An 18,860-nucleotide genomic window follows, 5' to 3' on the forward strand; every position below is an offset into this window, starting at 1 on the left:
GAACGCAGCAGCCGCCCACGGTTAAGTGACGACAACTGTAAAAAATCCACTCTCTCGCGTTATAGAACGGCGTGCTCCGGACGCATTTCGTGGAGACGAACGCCAGCAATGATGAGAGCAAAAGGTGCCTACAAATCCTGTCGTTGCACCACGCACTGTTCTACGACAATTCACCAAGCAGACGCTCACGCGTTGTTGTGTTGTTTCCTTTGCGGGCAATGAGTGCATCTGCCTTCGACACAGGAAACATTACACGTTCGGCAGCTGTGGGATTGGAACCCACGCCTCCGAAGAGAATGGTGCCTGAAACCAGCGCCTTAGACCGCTCGGCCACGCTACCTACACAACACGCGCGTCACAAGAGCTGCGTCCTACCCCACGAGGACACACCGCAACGGCACAAAAATGAGACGTAAAAAGTGGCAACGGTGGGATTCGAACCCACGCCTCCGGAGAGACTGGTGCCTAAAACCAGCGCCTTAGACCGCTCGGCCACGTTACCGTTGGACCAGCAGCGGCAAAACGTTTCGTTTGTACTACAAAGATCACTTCGAAATGGAAGTATCTTGGCAATCGCCGTGCCATGTATTTCCACTGCTCTCCCACTGGAAGCGTCTCTTTAGGCCATCCAACGCAAGAAAAAGCCGTGCCCGCCGTATGGTAGCGACGCCACTTGTCTGTAGCTGTCGCAGTTAAGGAGACAGCGTCAAGAGACGTTTTCGTGCCGTGACCAGGTTTCGAACCTGGGCTTTCCTTAACCACTAAAGTATCGTAGCTGTAACTGTCAGACGGAGTTAGAATGCTCCATGTATCAAACATATGTGAGCTCAAGGAGGTTACACTTGAAGGAAAAGCGGCAGGTTAACGCGATCACATCAAAACCCCCGGCAGCTACGGGATTCGAAACCGCGCCTACAGAGAGACTGGTGGCTTAAACCAGCGCCTTAAAGCGCTCGGCCACGCTACATGCGCTGCTTGGTGCGCCAGTGTTCCTAGCATTTGTAGAAACAGTGCACGCCACAGCTTCCTGTTCTGCTGCGACTGGCTGCTCATCCATCGCACTTCAAACGACTGCCCTTTTCGACTACAGAGAGCAGCGGACGTCTGCGCTCTGGGAGGCGACATTACGTGTTGGGGATGAAGTGGTAGTGCTAACTGCGGCCTGCGGAACACGAGTGAAAAAATCAAGAGAGTACTGTCATTTCGAGTACTCGCCATTGCAACGGCAGCAAGGCAAAACTTTCAAAATTGCCGTGACCAGGATTCGAACCTGGGTTATTGCGGCCACAACGCAATGTCCTAACCACTAGACGATCACGGCCATGGCCACGGAGGCGCCCGCGAAGGCAGCTGGCTGCAATGCAAGTGGCGATACCCAGCAAAGCCTAGGCCAAGGTGTACGCCACAGCAGTGTCAGACACGGTCTCCATCACATGTATACGAGCAAATGAACGTGCCTGCGCTGTCAGGACTCTAACTACAGTGGTTAGCTGCATTCACCTCCGTGGCAATGTCTTGCAGTCCTCCAAGCCTCTTGACTACAGGTACCGGTATGTGGCTCGATAACAAGTGGATAGACGCCGCATCTCTCTCGCCGTCAGGTGTTGCCGCGAGTCATACTTAACGTAGCTTTCTGCACGCGTCAGCGTAGCGTCAGTCGAGCAAAGTCGAGACAAGTCGCATAGGAGGAGCAAGAAAAACGCGCAAGTCCGGTACCGGGAATCGAACCCGGGCCTCCTCGTTGAGAGCCAGGTATCCTAGCCACTAGACCAAACCGGATAACGACGGAAGTGCTCTTTCCAGCGAACGCAGCAGCCGCCCACGGTTAAGTGACGACAACTGTAAAAAATCCACTCTCTCGCGTTATAGAACGGCGTGCTCCGGACGCATTTCGTGGAGACGAACGCCAGCAATGATGAGAGCAAAAGGTGCCTACAAATCCTGTCGTTGCACCACGCACTGTTCTACGACAATTCACCAAGCAGACGCTCACGCGTTGTTGTGTTGTTTCCTTTGCGGGCAATGAGTGCATCTGCCTTCGACACAGGAAACATTACACGTTCGGCAGCTGTGGGATTGGAACCCACGCCTCCGAAGAGAATGGTGCCTGAAACCAGCGCCTTAGACCGCTCGGCCACGCTACCTACACAACACGCGCGTCACAAGAGCTGCGTCCTACCCCACGAGGACACACCGCAACGGCACAAAAATGAGACGTAAAAAGTGGCAACGGTGGGATTCGAACCCACGCCTCCGGAGAGACTGGTGCCTAAAACCAGCGCCTTAGACCGCTCGGCCACGTTACCGTTGGACCAGCAGCGGCAAAACGTTTCGTTTGTACTACAAAGATCACTTCGAAATGGAAGTATCTTGGCAATCGCCGTGCCATGTATTTCCACTGCTCTCCCACTGGAAGCGTCTCTTTAGGCCATCCAACGCAAGAAAAAGCCGTGCCCGCCGTATGGTAGCGACGCCACTTGTCTGTAGCTGTCGCAGTTAAGGAGACAGCGTCAAGAGACGTTTTCGTGCCGTGACCAGGTTTCGAACCTGGGCTTTCCTTAACCACTAAAGTATCGTAGCTGTAACTGTCAGACGGAGTTAGAATGCTCCATGTATCAAACATATGTGAGCTCAAGGAGGTTACACTTGAAGGAAAAGCGGCAGGTTAACGCGATCACATCAAAACCCCCGGCAGCTACGGGATTCGAAACCGCGCCTACAGAGAGACTGGTGGCTTAAACCAGCGCCTTAAAGCGCTCGGCCACGCTACATGCGCTGCTTGGTGCGCCAGTGTTCCTAGCATTTGTAGAAACAGTGCACGCCACAGCTTCCTGTTCTGCTGCGACTGGCTGCTCATCCATCGCACTTCAAACGACTGCCCTTTTCGACTACAGAGAGCAGCGGACGTCTGCGCTCTGGGAGGCGACATTACGTGTTGGGGATGAAGTGGTAGTGCTAACTGCGGCCTGCGGAACACGAGTGAAAAAATCAAGAGAGTACTGTCATTTCGAGTACTCGCCATTGCAACGGCAGCAAGGCAAAACTTTCAAAATTGCCGTGACCAGGATTCGAACCTGGGTTATTGCGGCCACAACGCAATGTCCTAACCACTAGACGATCACGGCCATGGCCACGGAGGCGCCCGCGAAGGCAGCTGGCTGCAATGCAAGTGGCGATACCCAGCAAAGCCTAGGCCAAGGTGTACGCCACAGCAGTGTCAGACACGGTCTCCATCACATGTATACGAGCAAATGAACGTGCCTGCGCTGTCAGGACTCTAACTACAGTGGTTAGCTGCATTCACCTCCGTGGCAATGTCCTCCAAGCCTCTTGACTACAGGTACCGGTATGTGGCTCGATAACAAGTGGATAGACGCCGCATCTCTCTCGCCGTCAGGTGTTGCCGCGAGTCATACTTAACGTAGCTTTCTGCACGCGTCAGCGTAGCGTCAGTCGAGCAAAGTCGAGACAAGTCGCATAGGAGGAGCAAGAAAAACGCGCAAGTCCGGTACCGGGAATCGAACCCGGGCCTCCTCGTTGAGAGCCAGGTATCCTAGCCACTAGACCAAACCGGATAACGACGGAAGTGCTCTTTCCAGCGAACGCAGCAAGCGCCCACGGTTAAGTGACGACAACTGTAAAAAATCCACTCTCTCGCGTTATAGAACGGCGTGCTCCGGACGCATTTCGTGGAGACGAACGCCAGCAATGATGAGAGCAAAAGGTGCCTACAAATCCTGTCGTTGCACCACGCACTGTTCTACGACAATTCACCAAGCAGACGCTCACGCGTTGTTGTGTTGTTTCCTTTGCGGGCAATGAGTGCATCTGCCTTCGACACAGGAAACATTACACGTTCGGCAGCTGTGGGATTGGAACCCACGCCTCCGAAGAGAATGGTGCCTGAAACCAGCGCCTTAGACCGCTCGGCCACGCTACCTACACAACACGCGCGTCACAAGAGCTGCGTCCTACCCCACGAGGACACACCGCAACGGCACAAAAATGAGACGTAAAAAGTGGCAACGGTGGGATTCGAACCCACGCCTCCGGAGAGACTGGTGCCTAAAACCAGCGCCTTAGACCGCTCGGCCACGTTACCGTTGGACCAGCAGCGGCAAAACGTTTCGTTTGTACTACAAAGATCACTTCGAAATGGAAGTATCTTGGCAATCGCCGTGCCATGTATTTCCACTGCTCTCCCACTGGAAGCGTCTCTTTAGGCCATCCAACGCAAGAAAAAGCCGTGCCCGCCGTATGGTAGCGACGCCACTTGTCTGTAGCTGTCGCAGTTAAGGAGACAGCGTCAAGAGACGTTTTCGTGCCGTGACCAGGTTTCGAACCTGGGCTTTCCTTAACCACTAAAGTATCGTAGCTGTAACTGTCAGACGGAGTTAGAATGCTCCATGTATCAAACATATGTGAGCTCAAGGAGGTTACACTTGAAGGAAAAGCGGCAGGTTAACGCGATCACATCAAAACCCCCGGCAGCTACGGGATTCGAAACCGCGCCTACAGAGAGACTGGTGGCTTAAACCAGCGCCTTAAAGCGCTCGGCCACGCTACATGCGCTGCTTGGTGCGCCAGTGTTCCTAGCATTTGTAGAAACAGTGCACGCCACAGCTTCCTGTTCTGCTGCGACTGGCTGCTCATCCATCGCACTTCAAACGACTGCCCTTTTCGACTACAGAGAGCAGCGGACGTCTGCGCTCTGGGAGGCGACATTACGTGTTGGGGATGAAGTGGTAGTGCTAACTGCGGCCTGCGGAACACGAGTGAAAAAATCAAGAGAGTACTGTCATTTCGAGTACTCGCCATTGCAACGGCAGCAAGGCAAAACTTTCAAAATTGCCGTGACCAGGATTCGAACCTGGGTTATTGCGGCCACAACGCAATGTCCTAACCACTAGACGATCACGGCCATGGCCACGGAGGCGCCCGCGAAGGCAGCTGGCTGCAATGCAAGTGGCGATACCCAGCAAAGCCTAGGCCAAGGTGTACGCCACAGCAGTGTCAGACACGGTCTCCATCACATGTATACGAGCAAATGAACGTGCCTGCGCTGTCAGGACTCTAACTACAGTGGTTAGCTGCATTCACCTCCGTGGCAATGTCTTGCAGTCCTCCAAGCCTCTTGACTACAGGTACCGGTATGTGGCTCGATAACAAGTGGATAGACGCCGCATCTCTCTCGCCGTCAGGTGTTGCCGCGAGTCATACTTAACGTAGCTTTCTGCACGCGTCAGCGTAGCGTCAGTCGAGCAAAGTCGAGACAAGTCGCATAGGAGGAGCAAGAAAAACGCGCAAGTCCGGTACCGGGAATCGAACCCGGGCCTCCTCGTTGAGAGCCAGGTATCCTAGCCACTAGACCAAACCGGATAACGACGGAAGTGCTCTTTCCAGCGAACGCAGCAGCCGCCCACGGTTAAGTGACGACAACTGTAAAAAATCCACTCTCTCGCGTTATAGAACGGCGTGCTCCGGACGCATTTCGTGGAGACGAACGCCAGCAATGATGAGAGCAAAAGGTGCCTACAAATCCTGTCGTTGCACCACGCACTGTTCTACGACAATTCACCAAGCAGACGCTCACGCGTTGTTGTGTTGTTTCCTTTGCGGGCAATGAGTGCATCTGCCTTCGACACAGGAAACATTACACGTTCGGCAGCTGTGGGATTGGAACCCACGCCTCCGAAGAGAATGGTGCCTGAAACCAGCGCCTTAGACCGCTCGGCCACGCTACCTACACAACACGCGCGTCACAAGAGCTGCGTCCTACCCCACGAGGACACACCGCAACGGCACAAAAATGAGACGTAAAAAGTGGCAACGGTGGGATTCGAACCCACGCCTCCGGAGAGACTGGTGCCTAAAACCAGCGCCTTAGACCGCTCGGCCACGTTACCGTTGGACCAGCAGCGGCAAAACGTTTCGTTTGTACTACAAAGATCACTTCGAAATGGAAGTATCTTGGCAATCGCCGTGCCATGTATTTCCACTGCTCTCCCACTGGAAGCGTCTCTTTAGGCCATCCAACGCAAGAAAAAGCCGTGCCCGCCGTATGGTAGCGACGCCACTTGTCTGTAGCTGTCGCAGTTAAGGAGACAGCGTCAAGAGACGTTTTCGTGCCGTGACCAGGTTTCGAACCTGGGCTTTCCTTAACCACTAAAGTATCGTAGCTGTAACTGTCAGACGGAGTTAGAATGCTCCATGTATCAAACATATGTGAGCTCAAGGAGGTTACACTTGAAGGAAAAGCGGCAGGTTAACGCGATCACATCAAAACCCCCGGCAGCTACGGGATTCGAAACCGCGCCTACAGAGAGACTGGTGGCTTAAACCAGCGCCTTAAAGCGCTCGGCCACGCTACATGCGCTGCTTGGTGCGCCAGTGTTCCTAGCATTTGTAGAAACAGTGCACGCCACAGCTTCCTGTTCTGCTGCGACTGGCTGCTCATCCATCGCACTTCAAACGACTGCCCTTTTCGACTACAGAGAGCAGCGGACGTCTGCGCTCTGGGAGGCGACATTACGTGTTGGGGATGAAGTGGTAGTGCTAACTGCGGCCTGCGGAACACGAGTGAAAAAATCAAGAGAGTACTGTCATTTCGAGTACTCGCCATTGCAACGGCAGCAAGGCAAAACTTTCAAAATTGCCGTGACCAGGATTCGAACCTGGGTTATTGCGGCCACAACGCAATGTCCTAACCACTAGACGATCACGGCCATGGCCACGGAGGCGCCCGCGAAGGCAGCTGGCTGCAATGCAAGTGGCGATACCCAGCAAAGCCTAGGCCAAGGTGTACGCCACAGCAGTGTCAGACACGGTCTCCATCACATGTATACGAGCAAATGAACGTGCCTGCGCTGTCAGGACTCTAACTACAGTGGTTAGCTGCATTCACCTCCGTGGCAATGTCCTCCAAGCCTCTTGACTACAGGTACCGGTATGTGGCTCGATAACAAGTGGATAGACGCCGCATCTCTCTCGCCGTCAGGTGTTGCCGCGAGTCATACTTAACGTAGCTTTCTGCACGCGTCAGCGTAGCGTCAGTCGAGCAAAGTCGAGACAAGTCGCATAGGAGGAGCAAGAAAAACGCGCAAGTCCGGTACCGGGAATCGAACCCGGGCCTCCTCGTTGAGAGCCAGGTATCCTAGCCACTAGACCAAACCGGATAACGACGGAAGTGCTCTTTCCAGCGAACGCAGCAAGCGCCCACGGTTAAGTGACGACAACTGTAAAAAATCCACTCTCTCGCGTTATAGAACGGCGTGCTCCGGACGCATTTCGTGGAGACGAACGCCAGCAATGATGAGAGCAAAAGGTGCCTACAAATCCTGTCGTTGCACCACGCACTGTTCTACGACAATTCACCAAGCAGACGCTCACGCGTTGTTGTGTTGTTTCCTTTGCGGGCAATGAGTGCATCTGCCTTCGACACAGGAAACATTACACGTTCGGCAGCTGTGGGATTGGAACCCACGCCTCCGAAGAGAATGGTGCCTGAAACCAGCGCCTTAGACCGCTCGGCCACGCTACCTACACAACACGCGCGTCACAAGAGCTGCGTCCTACCCCACGAGGACACACCGCAACGGCACAAAAATGAGACGTAAAAAGTGGCAACGGTGGGATTCGAACCCACGCCTCCGGAGAGACTGGTGCCTAAAACCAGCGCCTTAGACCGCTCGGCCACGTTACCGTTGGACCAGCAGCGGCAAAACGTTTCGTTTGTACTACAAAGATCACTTCGAAATGGAAGTATCTTGGCAATCGCCGTGCCATGTATTTCCACTGCTCTCCCACTGGAAGCGTCTCTTTAGGCCATCCAACGCAAGAAAAAGCCGTGCCCGCCGTATGGTAGCGACGCCACTTGTCTGTAGCTGTCGCAGTTAAGGAGACAGCGTCAAGAGACGTTTTCGTGCCGTGACCAGGTTTCGAACCTGGGCTTTCCTTAACCACTAAAGTATCGTAGCTGTAACTGTCAGACGGAGTTAGAATGCTCCATGTATCAAACATATGTGAGCTCAAGGAGGTTACACTTGAAGGAAAAGCGGCAGGTTAACGCGATCACATCAAAACCCCCGGCAGCTACGGGATTCGAAACCGCGCCTACAGAGAGACTGGTGGCTTAAACCAGCGCCTTAAAGCGCTCGGCCACGCTACATGCGCTGCTTGGTGCGCCAGTGTTCCTAGCATTTGTAGAAACAGTGCACGCCACAGCTTCCTGTTCTGCTGCGACTGGCTGCTCATCCATCGCACTTCAAACGACTGCCCTTTTCGACTACAGAGAGCAGCGGACGTCTGCGCTCTGGGAGGCGACATTACGTGTTGGGGATGAAGTGGTAGTGCTAACTGCGGCCTGCGGAACACGAGTGAAAAAATCAAGAGAGTACTGTCATTTCGAGTACTCGCCATTGCAACGGCAGCAAGGCAAAACTTTCAAAATTGCCGTGACCAGGATTCGAACCTGGGTTATTGCGGCCACAACGCAATGTCCTAACCACTAGACGATCACGGCCATGGCCACGGAGGCGCCCGCGAAGGCAGCTGGCTGCAATGCAAGTGGCGATACCCAGCAAAGCCTAGGCCAAGGTGTACGCCACAGCAGTGTCAGACACGGTCTCCATCACATGTATACGAGCAAATGAACGTGCCTGCGCTGTCAGGACTCTAACTACAGTGGTTAGCTGCATTCACCTCCGTGGCAATGTCTTGCAGTCCTCCAAGCCTCTTGACTACAGGTACCGGTATGTGGCTCGATAACAAGTGGATAGACGCCGCATCTCTCTCGCCGTCAGGTGTTGCCGCGAGTCATACTTAACGTAGCTTTCTGCACGCGTCAGCGTAGCGTCAGTCGAGCAAAGTCGAGACAAGTCGCATAGGAGGAGCAAGAAAAACGCGCAAGTCCGGTACCGGGAATCGAACCCGGGCCTCCTCGTTGAGAGCCAGGTATCCTAGCCACTAGACCAAACCGGATAACGACGGAAGTGCTCTTTCCAGCGAACGCAGCAGCCGCCCACGGTTAAGTGACGACAACTGTAAAAAATCCACTCTCTCGCGTTATAGAACGGCGTGCTCCGGACGCATTTCGTGGAGACGAACGCCAGCAATGATGAGAGCAAAAGGTGCCTACAAATCCTGTCGTTGCACCACGCACTGTTCTACGACAATTCACCAAGCAGACGCTCACGCGTTGTTGTGTTGTTTCCTTTGCGGGCAATGAGTGCATCTGCCTTCGACACAGGAAACATTACACGTTCGGCAGCTGTGGGATTGGAACCCACGCCTCCGAAGAGAATGGTGCCTGAAACCAGCGCCTTAGACCGCTCGGCCACGCTACCTACACAACACGCGCGTCACAAGAGCTGCGTCCTACCCCACGAGGACACACCGCAACGGCACAAAAATGAGACGTAAAAAGTGGCAACGGTGGGATTCGAACCCACGCCTCCGGAGAGACTGGTGCCTAAAACCAGCGCCTTAGACCGCTCGGCCACGTTACCGTTGGACCAGCAGCGGCAAAACGTTTCGTTTGTACTACAAAGATCACTTCGAAATGGAAGTATCTTGGCAATCGCCGTGCCATGTATTTCCACTGCTCTCCCACTGGAAGCGTCTCTTTAGGCCATCCAACGCAAGAAAAAGCCGTGCCCGCCGTATGGTAGCGACGCCACTTGTCTGTAGCTGTCGCAGTTAAGGAGACAGCGTCAAGAGACGTTTTCGTGCCGTGACCAGGTTTCGAACCTGGGCTTTCCTTAACCACTAAAGTATCGTAGCTGTAACTGTCAGACGGAGTTAGAATGCTCCATGTATCAAACATATGTGAGCTCAAGGAGGTTACACTTGAAGGAAAAGCGGCAGGTTAACGCGATCACATCAAAACCCCCGGCAGCTACGGGATTCGAAACCGCGCCTACAGAGAGACTGGTGCCTTAAACCAGCGCCTTAAAGCGCTCGGCCACGCTACATGCGCTGCTTGGTGCGCCAGTGTTCCTAGCATTTGTAGAAACAGTGCACGCCACAGCTTCCTGTTCTGCTGCGACTGGCTGCTCATCCATCGCACTTCAAACGACTGCCCTTTTCGACTACAGAGAGCAGCGGACGTCTGCGCTCTGGGAGGCGACATTACGTGTTGGGGATGAAGTGGTAGTGCTAACTGCGGCCTGCGGAACACGAGTGAAAAAATCAAGAGAGTACTGTCATTTCGAGTACTCGCCATTGCAACGGCAGCAAGGCAAAACTTTCAAAATTGCCGTGACCAGGATTCGAACCTGGGTTATTGCGGCCACAACGCAATGTCCTAACCACTAGACGATCACGGCCATGGCCACGGAGGCGCCCGCGAAGGCAGCTGGCTGCAATGCAAGTGGCGATACCCAGCAAAGCCTAGGCCAAGGTGTACGCCACAGCAGTGTCAGACACGGTCTCCATCACATGTATACGAGCAAATGAACGTGCCTGCGCTGTCAGGACTCTAACTACAGTGGTTAGCTGCATTCACCTCCGTGGCAATGTCTTGCAGTCCTCCAAGCCTCTTGACTACAGGTACCGGTATGTGGCTCGATAACAAGTGGATAGACGCCGCATCTCTCTCGCCGTCAGGTGTTGCCGCGAGTCATACTTAACGTAGCTTTCTGCACGCGTCAGCGTAGCGTCAGTCGAGCAAAGTCGAGACAAGTCGCATAGGAGGAGCAAGAAAAACGCGCAAGTCCGGTACCGGGAATCGAACCCGGGCCTCCTCGTTGAGAGCCAGGTATCCTAGCCACTAGACCAAACCGGATAACGACGGAAGTGCTCTTTCCAGCGAACGCAGCAAGCGCCCACGGTTAAGTGACGACAACTGTAAAAAATCCACTCTCTCGCGTTATAGAACGGCGTGCTCCGGACGCATTTCGTGGAGACGAACGCCAGCAATGATGAGAGCAAAAGGTGCCTACAAATCCTGTCGTTGCACCACGCACTGTTCTACGACAATTCACCAAGCAGACGCTCACGCGTTGTTGTGTTGTTTCCTTTGCGGGCAATGAGTGCATCTGCCTTCGACACAGGAAACATTACACGTTCGGCAGCTGTGGGATTGGAACCCACGCCTCCGAAGAGAATGGTGCCTGAAACCAGCGCCTTAGACCGCTCGGCCACGCTACCTACACAACACGCGCGTCACAAGAGCTGCGTCCTACCCCACGAGGACGCACCGCAACGGCACAAAAATGAGACGTAAAAAGTGGCAACGGTGGGATTCGAACCCACGCCTCCGGAGAGACTGGTGCCTAAAACCAGCGCCTTAGACCGCTCGGCCACGTTACCGTTGGACCAGCAGCGGCAAAACGTTTCGTTTGTACTACAAAGATCACTTCGAAATGGAAGTATCTTGGCAATCGCCGTGCCATGTATTTCCACTGCTCTCCCACTGGAAGCGTCTCTTTAGGCCATCCAACGCAAGAAAAAGCCGTGCCCGCCGTATGGTAGCGACGCCACTTGTCTGTAGCTGTCGCAGTTAAGGAGACAGCGTCAAGAGACGTTTTCGTGCCGTGACCAGGTTTCGAACCTGGGCTTTCCTTAACCACTAAAGTATCGTAGCTGTAACTGTCAGACGGAGTTAGAATGCTCCATGTATCAAACATATGTGAGCTCAAGGAGGTTACACTTGAAGGAAAAGCGGCAGGTTAACGCGATCACATCAAAACCCCCGGCAGCTACGGGATTCGAAACCGCGCCTACAGAGAGACTGGTGGCTTAAACCAGCGCCTTAAAGCGCTCGGCCACGCTACATGCGCTGCTTGGTGCGCCAGTGTTCCTAGCATTTGTAGAAACAGTGCACGCCACAGCTTCCTGTTCTGCTGCGACTGGCTGCTCATCCATCGCACTTCAAACGACTGCCCTTTTCGACTACAGAGAGCAGCGGACGTCTGCGCTCTGGGAGGCGACATTACGTGTTGGGGATGAAGTGGTAGTGCTAACTGCGGCCTGCGGAACACGAGTGAAAAAATCAAGAGAGTACTGTCATTTCGAGTACTCGCCATTGCAACGGCAGCAAGGCAAAACTTTCAAAATTGCCGTGACCAGGATTCGAACCTGGGTTATTGCGGCCACAACGCAATGTCCTAACCACTAGACGATCACGGCCATGGCCACGGAGGCGCCCGCGAAGGCAGCTGGCTGCAATGCAAGTGGCGATACCCAGCAAAGCCTAGGCCAAGGTGTACGCCACAGCAGTGTCAGACACGGTCTCCATCACATGTATACGAGCAAATGAACGTGCCTGCGCTGTCAGGACTCTAACTACAGTGGTTAGCTGCATTCACCTCCGTGGCAATGTCCTCCAAGCCTCTTGACTACAGGTACCGGTATGTGGCTCGATAACAAGTGGATAGACGCCGCATCTCTCTCGCCGTCAGGTGTTGCCGCGAGTCATACTTAACGTAGCTTTCTGCACGCGTCAGCGTAGCGTCAGTCGAGCAAAGTCGAGACAAGTCGCATAGGAGGAGCAAGAAAAACGCGCAAGTCCGGTACCGGGAATCGAACCCGGGCCTCCTCGTTGAGAGCCAGGTATCCTAGCCACTAGACCAAACCGGATAACGACGGAAGTGCTCTTTCCAGCGAACGCAGCAGCCGCCCACGGTTAAGTGACGACAACTGTAAAAAATCCACTCTCTCGCGTTATAGAACGGCGTGCTCCGGACGCATTTCGTGGAGACGAACGCCAGCAATGATGAGAGCAAAAGGTGCCTACAAATCCTGTCGTTGCACCACGCACTGTTCTACGACAATTCACCAAGCAGACGCTCACGCGTTGTTGTGTTGTTTCCTTTGCGGGCAATGAGTGCATCTGCCTTCGACACAGGAAACATTACACGTTCGGCAGCTGTGGGATTCGAACCCACGCCTCCGGAGAGACTGGTGCCTAAAACCAGCGCCTTAGACCGCTCGGCCACGTTACCGTTGGACCAGCAGCGGCAAAACGTTTCGTTTGTACTACAAAGATCACTTCGAAATGGAAGTATCTTGGCAATCGCCGTGCCATGTATTTCCACTGCTCTCCCACTGGAAGCGTCTCTTTAGGCCATCCAACGCAAGAAAAAGCCGTGCCCGCCGTATGGTAGCGACGCCACTTGTCTGTAGCTGTCGCAGTTAAGGAGACAGCGTCAAGAGACGTTTTCGTGCCGTGACCAGGTTTCGAACCTGGGCTTTCCTTAACCACTAAAGTATCGTAGCTGTAACTGTCAGACGGAGTTAGAATGCTCCATGTATCAAACATATGTGAGCTCAAGGAGGTTACACTTGAAGGAAAAGCGGCAGGTTAACGCGATCACATCAAAACCCCCGGCAGCTACGGGATTCGAAACCGCGCCTACAGAGAGACTGGTGCCTTAAACCAGCGCCTTAAAGCGCTCGGCCACGCTACATGCGCTGCTTGGTGCGCCAGTGTTCCTAGCATTTGTAGAAACAGTGCACGCCACAGCTTCCTGTTCTGCTGCGACTGGCTGCTCATCCATCGCACTTCAAACGACTGCCCTTTTCGACTACAGAGAGCAGCGGACGTCTGCGCTCTGGGAGGCGACATTACGTGTTGGGGATGAAGTGGTAGTGCTAACTGCGGCCTGCGGAACACGAGTGAAAAAATCAAGAGAGTACTGTCATTTCGAGTACTCGCCATTGCAACGGCAGCAAGGCAAAACTTTCAAAATTGCCGTGACCAGGATTCGAACCTGGGTTATTGCGGCCACAACGCAATGTCCTAACCACTAGACGATCACGGCCATGGCCACGGAGGCGCCCGCGAAGGCAGCTGGCTGCAATGCAAGTGGCGATACCCAGCAAAGCCTAGGCCAAGGTGTACGCCACAGCAGTGTCAGACACGGTCTCCATCACATGTATACGAGCAAATGAACGTGCCTGCGCTGTCAGGACTCTAACTACAGTGGTTAGCTGCATTCACCTCCGTGGCAATGTCTTGCAGTCCTCCAAGCCTCTTGACTACAGGTACCGGTATGTGGCTCGATAACAAGTGGATAGACGCCGCATCTCTCTCGCCGTCAGGTGTTGCCGCGAGTCATACTTAACGTAGCTTTCTGCACGCGTCAGCGTAGCGTCAGTCGAGCAAAGTCGAGACAAGTCGCATAGGAGGAGCAAGAAAAACGCGCAAGTCCGGTACCGGGAATCGAACCCGGGCCTCCTCGTTGAGAGCCAGGTATCCTAGCCACTAGACCAAACCGGATAACGACGGAAGTGCTCTTTCCAGCGAACGCAGCAGCCGCCCACGGTTAAGTGACGACAACTGTAAAAAAACCACTCTCTCGCGTTATAGAACGGCGTGCTCCGGACGCATTTCGTGGAGACGAACGCCAGCAATGATGAGAGCAAAAGGTGCCTACAAATCCTGTCGTTGCACCACGCACTGTTCTACGACAATTCACCAAGCAGACGCTCACGCGTTGTTGTGTTGTTTCCTTTGCGGGCAATGAGTGCATCTGCCTTCGACACAGGAAACATTACACGTTCGGCAGCTGTGGGATTGGAACCCACGCCTCCGAAGAGAATGGTGCCTGAAACCAGCGCCTTAGACCGCTCGGCCACGCTACCTACACAACACGCGCGTCACAAGAGCTGCGTCCTACCCCACGAGGACACACCGCAACGGCACAAAAATGAGACGTAAAAAGTGGCAACGGTGGGATTCGAACCCACGCCTCCGGAGAGACTGGTGCCTAAAACCAGCGCCTTAGACCGCTCGGCCACGTTACCGTTGGACCAGCAGCGGCAAAACGTTTCGTTTGTACTACAAAGATCACTTCGAAATGGAAGTATCTTGGCAATCGCCGTGCCATGTATTTCCACTGCTCTCCCACTGGAAGCGTCTCTTTAGGCCATCCAACGCAAGAAAAAGCCGTGCCCGCCGTATGGTAGCGACGCCACTTGTCTGTAGCTGTCGCAGTTAAGGAGACAGCGTCAAGAGACGTTTTCGTGCCGTGACCAGGTTTCGAACCTGGGCTTTCCTTAACCACTAAAGTATCGTAGCTGTAACTGTCAGACGGAGTTAGAATGCTCCATGTATCAAACATATGTGAGCTCAAGGAGGTTACACTTGAAGGAAAAGCGGCAGGTTAACGCGATCACATCAAAACCCCCGGCAGCTACGGGATTCGAAACCGCGCCTACAGAGAGACTGGTGCCTTAAACCAGCGCCTTAAAGCGCTCGGCCACGCTACATGCGCTGCTTGGTGCGCCAGTGTTCCTAGCATTTGTAGAAACAGTGCACGCCACAGCTTCCTGTTCTGCTGCGACTGGCTGCTCATCCATCGCACTTCAAACGACTGCCCTTTTCGACTACAGAGAGCAGCGGACGTCTGCGCTCTGGGAGGCGACATTACGTGTTGGGGATGAAGTGGTAGTGCTAACTGCGGCCTGCGGAACACGAGTGAAAAAATCAAGAGAGTACTGTCATTTCGAGTACTCGCCATTGCAACGGCAGCAAGGCAAAACTTTCAAAATTGCCGTGACCAGGATTCGAACCTGGGTTATTGCGGCCACAACGCAATGTCCTAACCACTAGACGATCACGGCCATGGCCACGGAGGCGCCCGCGAAGGCAGCTGGCTGCAATGCAAGTGGCGATACCCAGCAAAGCCTAGGCCAAGGTGTACGCCACAGCAGTGTCAGACACGGTCTCCATCACATGTATACGAGCAAATGAACGTGCCTGCGCTGTCAGGACTCTAACTACAGTGGTTAGCTGCATTCACCTCCGTGGCAATGTCTTGCAGTCCTCCAAGCCTCTTGACTACAGGTACCGGTATGTGGCTCGATAACAAGTGGATAGACGCCGCATCTCTCTCGCCGTCAGGTGTTGCCGCGAGTCATACTTAACGTAGCTTTCTGCACGCGTCAGCGTAGCGTCAGTCGAGCAAAGTCGAGACAAGTCGCATAGGAGGAGCAAGAAAAACGCGCAAGTCCGGTACCGGGAATCGAACCCGGGCCTCCTCGTTGAGAGCCAGGTATCCTAGCCACTAGACCAAACCGGATAACGACGGAAGTGCTCTTTCCAGCGAACGCAGCAGCCGCCCACGGTTAAGTGACGACAACTGTAAAAAATCCACTCTCTCGCGTTATAGAACGGCGTGCTCCGGACGCATTTCGTGGAGACGAACGCCAGCAATGATGAGAGCAAAAGGTGCCTACAAATCCTGTCGTTGCACCACGCACTGTTCTACGACAATTCACCAAGCAGACGCTCACGCGTTGTTGTGTTGTTTCCTTTGCGGGCAATGAGTGCATCTGCCTTCGACACAGGAAACATTACACGTTCGGCAGCTGTGGGATTGGAACCCACGCCTCCGAAGAGAATGGTGCCTGAAACCAGCGCCTTAGACCGCTCGGCCACGCTACCTACACAACACGCGCGTCACAAGAGCTGCGTCCTACCCCACGAGGACACACCGCAACGGCACAAAAATGAGACGTAAAAAGTGGCAACGGTGGGATTCGAACCCACGCCTCCGGAGAGACTGGTGCCTAAAACCAGCGCCTTAGACCGCTCGGCCACGTTACCGTTGGACCAGCAGCGGCAAAACGTTTCGTTTGTACTACAAAGATCACTTCGAAATGGAAGTATCTTGGCAATCGCCGTGCCATGTATTTCCACTGCTCTCCCACTGGAAGCGTCTCTTTAGGCCATCCAACGCAAGAAAAAGCCGTGCCCGCCGTATGGTAGCGACGCCACTTGTCTGTAGCTGTCGCAGTTAAGGAGACAGCGTCAAGAGACGTTTTCGTGCCGTGACCAGGTTTCGAACCTGGGCTTTCCTTAACCACTAAAGTATCGTAGCTGTAACTGTCAGACGGAGTTAGAATGCTCCATGTATCAAACATATGTGAGCTCAAGGAGGTTACACTTGAAGGAAAAGCGGCAGGTTAACGCGATCACATCAAAACCCCCGGCAGCTACGGGATTCGAAACCGCGCCTACAGAGAGACTGGTGCCTTAAACCAGCGCCTTAAAGCGCTCGGCCACGCTACATGCGCTGCTTGGTGCGCCAGTGTTCCTAGCATTTGTAGAAACAGTGCACGCCACAGCTTCCTGTTCTGCTGCGACTGGCTGCTCATCCATCGCACTTCAAACGACTGCCCTTTTCGACTACAGAGAGCAGCGGACGTCTGCGCTCTGGGAGGCGACATTACGTGTTGGGGATGAAGTGGTAGTGCTAACTGCGGCCTGCGGAACACGAGTGAAAAAATCAAGAGAGTACTGTCATTTCGAGTACTCGCCATTGCAACGGCAGCAAGGCAAAACTTTCAAAATTGCCGTGACCAGGATTCGAACCTGGGTTATTGCGGCCACAACGCAATGTCCTAACCACTAGACGATCACGGCCATGGCCACGGAGGCGCCCGCGAAGGCAGCTGGCTGCAATGCAAGTGGCGATACCCAGCAAAGCCTAGGCCAAGGTGTACGCCACAGCAGTGTCAGACACGGTCTCCATCACATGTATACGAGCAAATGAACGTGCCTGCGCTGTCAGGACTCTAACTACAGTGGTTAGCTGCATTCACCTCCGTGGCAATGTCTTGCAGTCCTCCAAGCCTCTTGACTACAGGTACCGGTATGTGGCTCGATAACAAGTGGATAGACGCCGCATCTCTCTCGCCGTCAGGTGTTGCCGCGAGTCATACTTAACGTAGCTTTCTGCACGCGTCAGCGTAGCGTCAGTCGAGCAAAGTCGAGACAAGTCGCATAGGAGGAGCAAGAAAAACGCGCAAGTCCGGTACCGGGAATCGAACCCGGGCCTCCTCGTTGAGAGCCAGGTATCCTAGCCACTAGACCAAACCGGATAACGACGGAAGTGCTCTTTCCAGCGAACGCAGCAGCCGCCCACGGTTAAGTGACGACAACTGTAAAAAATCCACTCTCTCGCGTTATAGAACGGCGTGCTCCGGACGCATTTCGTGGAGACGAACGCCAGCAATGATGAGAGCAAAAGGTGCCTACAAATCCTGTCGTTGCACCACGCACTGTTCTACGACAATTCACCAAGCAGACGCTCACGCGTTGTTGTGTTGTTTCCTTTGCGGGCAATGAGTGCATCTGCCTTCGACACAGGAAACATTACACGTTCGGCAGCTGTGGGATTGGAACCCACGCCTCCGAAGAGAATGGTGCCTGAAACCAGCGCCTTAGACCGCTCGGCCACGCTACCTACACAACACGCGCGTCACAAGAGCTGCGTCCTACCCCACGAGGACACACCGCAACGGCACAAAAATGAGACGTAAAAAGTGGCAACGGTGGGATTCGAACCCACGCCTCCGGAGAGACTGGTGCCTAAAACCAGCGCCTTAGACCGCTCGGCCACGTTACCGTTGGACCAGCAGCGGCAAAACGTTTCGTTTGTACTACAAAGATCACTTCGAAATGGAAGTATCTTGGCAATCGCCGTGCCATGTATTTCCACTGCTCTCCCACTGGAAGCGTCTCTTTAGGCCATCCAACGCAAGAAAAAGCCGTGCCCGCCGTATGGTAGCGACGCCACTTGTCTGTAGCTGTCGCAGTTAAGGAGACAGCGTCAAGAGACGTTTTCGTGCCGTGACCAGGTTTCGAACCTGGGCTTTCCTTAACCACTAAAGTATCGTAGCTGTAACTGTCAGACGGAGTTAGAATGCTCCATGTATCAAACATATGTGAGCTCAAGGAGGTTACACTTGAAGGAAAAGCGGCAGGTTAACGCGATCACATCAAAACCCCCGGCAGCTACGGGATTCGAAACCGCGCCTACAGAGAGACTGGTGCCTTAAACCAGCGCCTTAAAGCGCTCGGCCACGCTACATGCGCTGCTTGGTGCGCCAGTGTTCCTAGCATTTGTAGA

The 18,860-nt window shown here is 54.0% G+C and overlaps 31 non-coding genes across 31 annotated transcripts; all 31 read right to left on the reverse strand.

Moving 5' to 3' along the window:
* Positions 1-420: 420 nt before the first annotated feature.
* Trnal-uag lies at positions 421-502 on the reverse strand. Its single transcript has one exon. It is a non-coding gene; the product is annotated as a tRNA-Leu (tRNA).
* A 747-nt stretch (positions 503-1,249) lies between these two features.
* Trnah-gug lies at positions 1,250-1,321 on the reverse strand. Its single transcript has one exon. It is a non-coding gene; the product is annotated as a tRNA-His (tRNA).
* Positions 1,322-1,707: 386 nt separating this feature from the next.
* On the reverse strand, positions 1,708-1,779 carry Trnae-cuc. Its single transcript has one exon. It is a non-coding gene; the product is annotated as a tRNA-Glu (tRNA).
* Positions 1,780-2,224: 445 nt separating this feature from the next.
* On the reverse strand, positions 2,225-2,306 carry Trnal-uag. Its single transcript has one exon. It is a non-coding gene; the product is annotated as a tRNA-Leu (tRNA).
* Positions 2,307-3,053: 747 nt separating this feature from the next.
* On the reverse strand, positions 3,054-3,125 carry Trnah-gug. The gene has a single exon. It is a non-coding gene; the product is annotated as a tRNA-His (tRNA).
* A 378-nt stretch (positions 3,126-3,503) lies between these two features.
* Trnae-cuc lies at positions 3,504-3,575 on the reverse strand. Its single transcript has one exon. It is a non-coding gene; the product is annotated as a tRNA-Glu (tRNA).
* Positions 3,576-4,020: 445 nt separating this feature from the next.
* On the reverse strand, positions 4,021-4,102 carry Trnal-uag. The gene has a single exon. It is a non-coding gene; the product is annotated as a tRNA-Leu (tRNA).
* Positions 4,103-4,849: 747 nt separating this feature from the next.
* Positions 4,850-4,921, reverse strand: Trnah-gug. The gene has a single exon. It is a non-coding gene; the product is annotated as a tRNA-His (tRNA).
* Positions 4,922-5,307: 386 nt separating this feature from the next.
* On the reverse strand, positions 5,308-5,379 carry Trnae-cuc. Its single transcript has one exon. It is a non-coding gene; the product is annotated as a tRNA-Glu (tRNA).
* A 445-nt stretch (positions 5,380-5,824) lies between these two features.
* Trnal-uag lies at positions 5,825-5,906 on the reverse strand. Its single transcript has one exon. It is a non-coding gene; the product is annotated as a tRNA-Leu (tRNA).
* A 747-nt stretch (positions 5,907-6,653) lies between these two features.
* On the reverse strand, positions 6,654-6,725 carry Trnah-gug. Its single transcript has one exon. It is a non-coding gene; the product is annotated as a tRNA-His (tRNA).
* Positions 6,726-7,103: 378 nt separating this feature from the next.
* On the reverse strand, positions 7,104-7,175 carry Trnae-cuc. Its single transcript has one exon. It is a non-coding gene; the product is annotated as a tRNA-Glu (tRNA).
* Positions 7,176-7,620: 445 nt separating this feature from the next.
* Trnal-uag lies at positions 7,621-7,702 on the reverse strand. The gene has a single exon. It is a non-coding gene; the product is annotated as a tRNA-Leu (tRNA).
* Positions 7,703-8,449: 747 nt separating this feature from the next.
* On the reverse strand, positions 8,450-8,521 carry Trnah-gug. Its single transcript has one exon. It is a non-coding gene; the product is annotated as a tRNA-His (tRNA).
* A 386-nt stretch (positions 8,522-8,907) lies between these two features.
* Positions 8,908-8,979, reverse strand: Trnae-cuc. Its single transcript has one exon. It is a non-coding gene; the product is annotated as a tRNA-Glu (tRNA).
* A 445-nt stretch (positions 8,980-9,424) lies between these two features.
* Trnal-uag lies at positions 9,425-9,506 on the reverse strand. The gene has a single exon. It is a non-coding gene; the product is annotated as a tRNA-Leu (tRNA).
* Positions 9,507-10,253: 747 nt separating this feature from the next.
* On the reverse strand, positions 10,254-10,325 carry Trnah-gug. The gene has a single exon. It is a non-coding gene; the product is annotated as a tRNA-His (tRNA).
* A 386-nt stretch (positions 10,326-10,711) lies between these two features.
* On the reverse strand, positions 10,712-10,783 carry Trnae-cuc. The gene has a single exon. It is a non-coding gene; the product is annotated as a tRNA-Glu (tRNA).
* Positions 10,784-11,228: 445 nt separating this feature from the next.
* On the reverse strand, positions 11,229-11,310 carry Trnal-uag. Its single transcript has one exon. It is a non-coding gene; the product is annotated as a tRNA-Leu (tRNA).
* Positions 11,311-12,057: 747 nt separating this feature from the next.
* On the reverse strand, positions 12,058-12,129 carry Trnah-gug. Its single transcript has one exon. It is a non-coding gene; the product is annotated as a tRNA-His (tRNA).
* Positions 12,130-12,507: 378 nt separating this feature from the next.
* Trnae-cuc lies at positions 12,508-12,579 on the reverse strand. The gene has a single exon. It is a non-coding gene; the product is annotated as a tRNA-Glu (tRNA).
* A 283-nt stretch (positions 12,580-12,862) lies between these two features.
* Trnal-uag lies at positions 12,863-12,944 on the reverse strand. The gene has a single exon. It is a non-coding gene; the product is annotated as a tRNA-Leu (tRNA).
* Positions 12,945-13,691: 747 nt separating this feature from the next.
* Trnah-gug lies at positions 13,692-13,763 on the reverse strand. Its single transcript has one exon. It is a non-coding gene; the product is annotated as a tRNA-His (tRNA).
* A 386-nt stretch (positions 13,764-14,149) lies between these two features.
* Positions 14,150-14,221, reverse strand: Trnae-cuc. The gene has a single exon. It is a non-coding gene; the product is annotated as a tRNA-Glu (tRNA).
* A 445-nt stretch (positions 14,222-14,666) lies between these two features.
* Positions 14,667-14,748, reverse strand: Trnal-uag. Its single transcript has one exon. It is a non-coding gene; the product is annotated as a tRNA-Leu (tRNA).
* Positions 14,749-15,495: 747 nt separating this feature from the next.
* Trnah-gug lies at positions 15,496-15,567 on the reverse strand. Its single transcript has one exon. It is a non-coding gene; the product is annotated as a tRNA-His (tRNA).
* A 386-nt stretch (positions 15,568-15,953) lies between these two features.
* Trnae-cuc lies at positions 15,954-16,025 on the reverse strand. Its single transcript has one exon. It is a non-coding gene; the product is annotated as a tRNA-Glu (tRNA).
* A 445-nt stretch (positions 16,026-16,470) lies between these two features.
* On the reverse strand, positions 16,471-16,552 carry Trnal-uag. Its single transcript has one exon. It is a non-coding gene; the product is annotated as a tRNA-Leu (tRNA).
* Positions 16,553-17,299: 747 nt separating this feature from the next.
* Positions 17,300-17,371, reverse strand: Trnah-gug. Its single transcript has one exon. It is a non-coding gene; the product is annotated as a tRNA-His (tRNA).
* A 386-nt stretch (positions 17,372-17,757) lies between these two features.
* Trnae-cuc lies at positions 17,758-17,829 on the reverse strand. Its single transcript has one exon. It is a non-coding gene; the product is annotated as a tRNA-Glu (tRNA).
* A 445-nt stretch (positions 17,830-18,274) lies between these two features.
* Trnal-uag lies at positions 18,275-18,356 on the reverse strand. Its single transcript has one exon. It is a non-coding gene; the product is annotated as a tRNA-Leu (tRNA).
* Between the last annotated feature and the right edge of the window lie 504 nt (positions 18,357-18,860).

The sequence above is a fragment of the Schistocerca piceifrons genome, chromosome 1 (genome assembly GCF_021461385.2).
Source record: "Schistocerca piceifrons isolate TAMUIC-IGC-003096 chromosome 1, iqSchPice1.1, whole genome shotgun sequence".
Taxonomy (NCBI): domain Eukaryota; kingdom Metazoa; phylum Arthropoda; class Insecta; order Orthoptera; family Acrididae; genus Schistocerca; species Schistocerca piceifrons.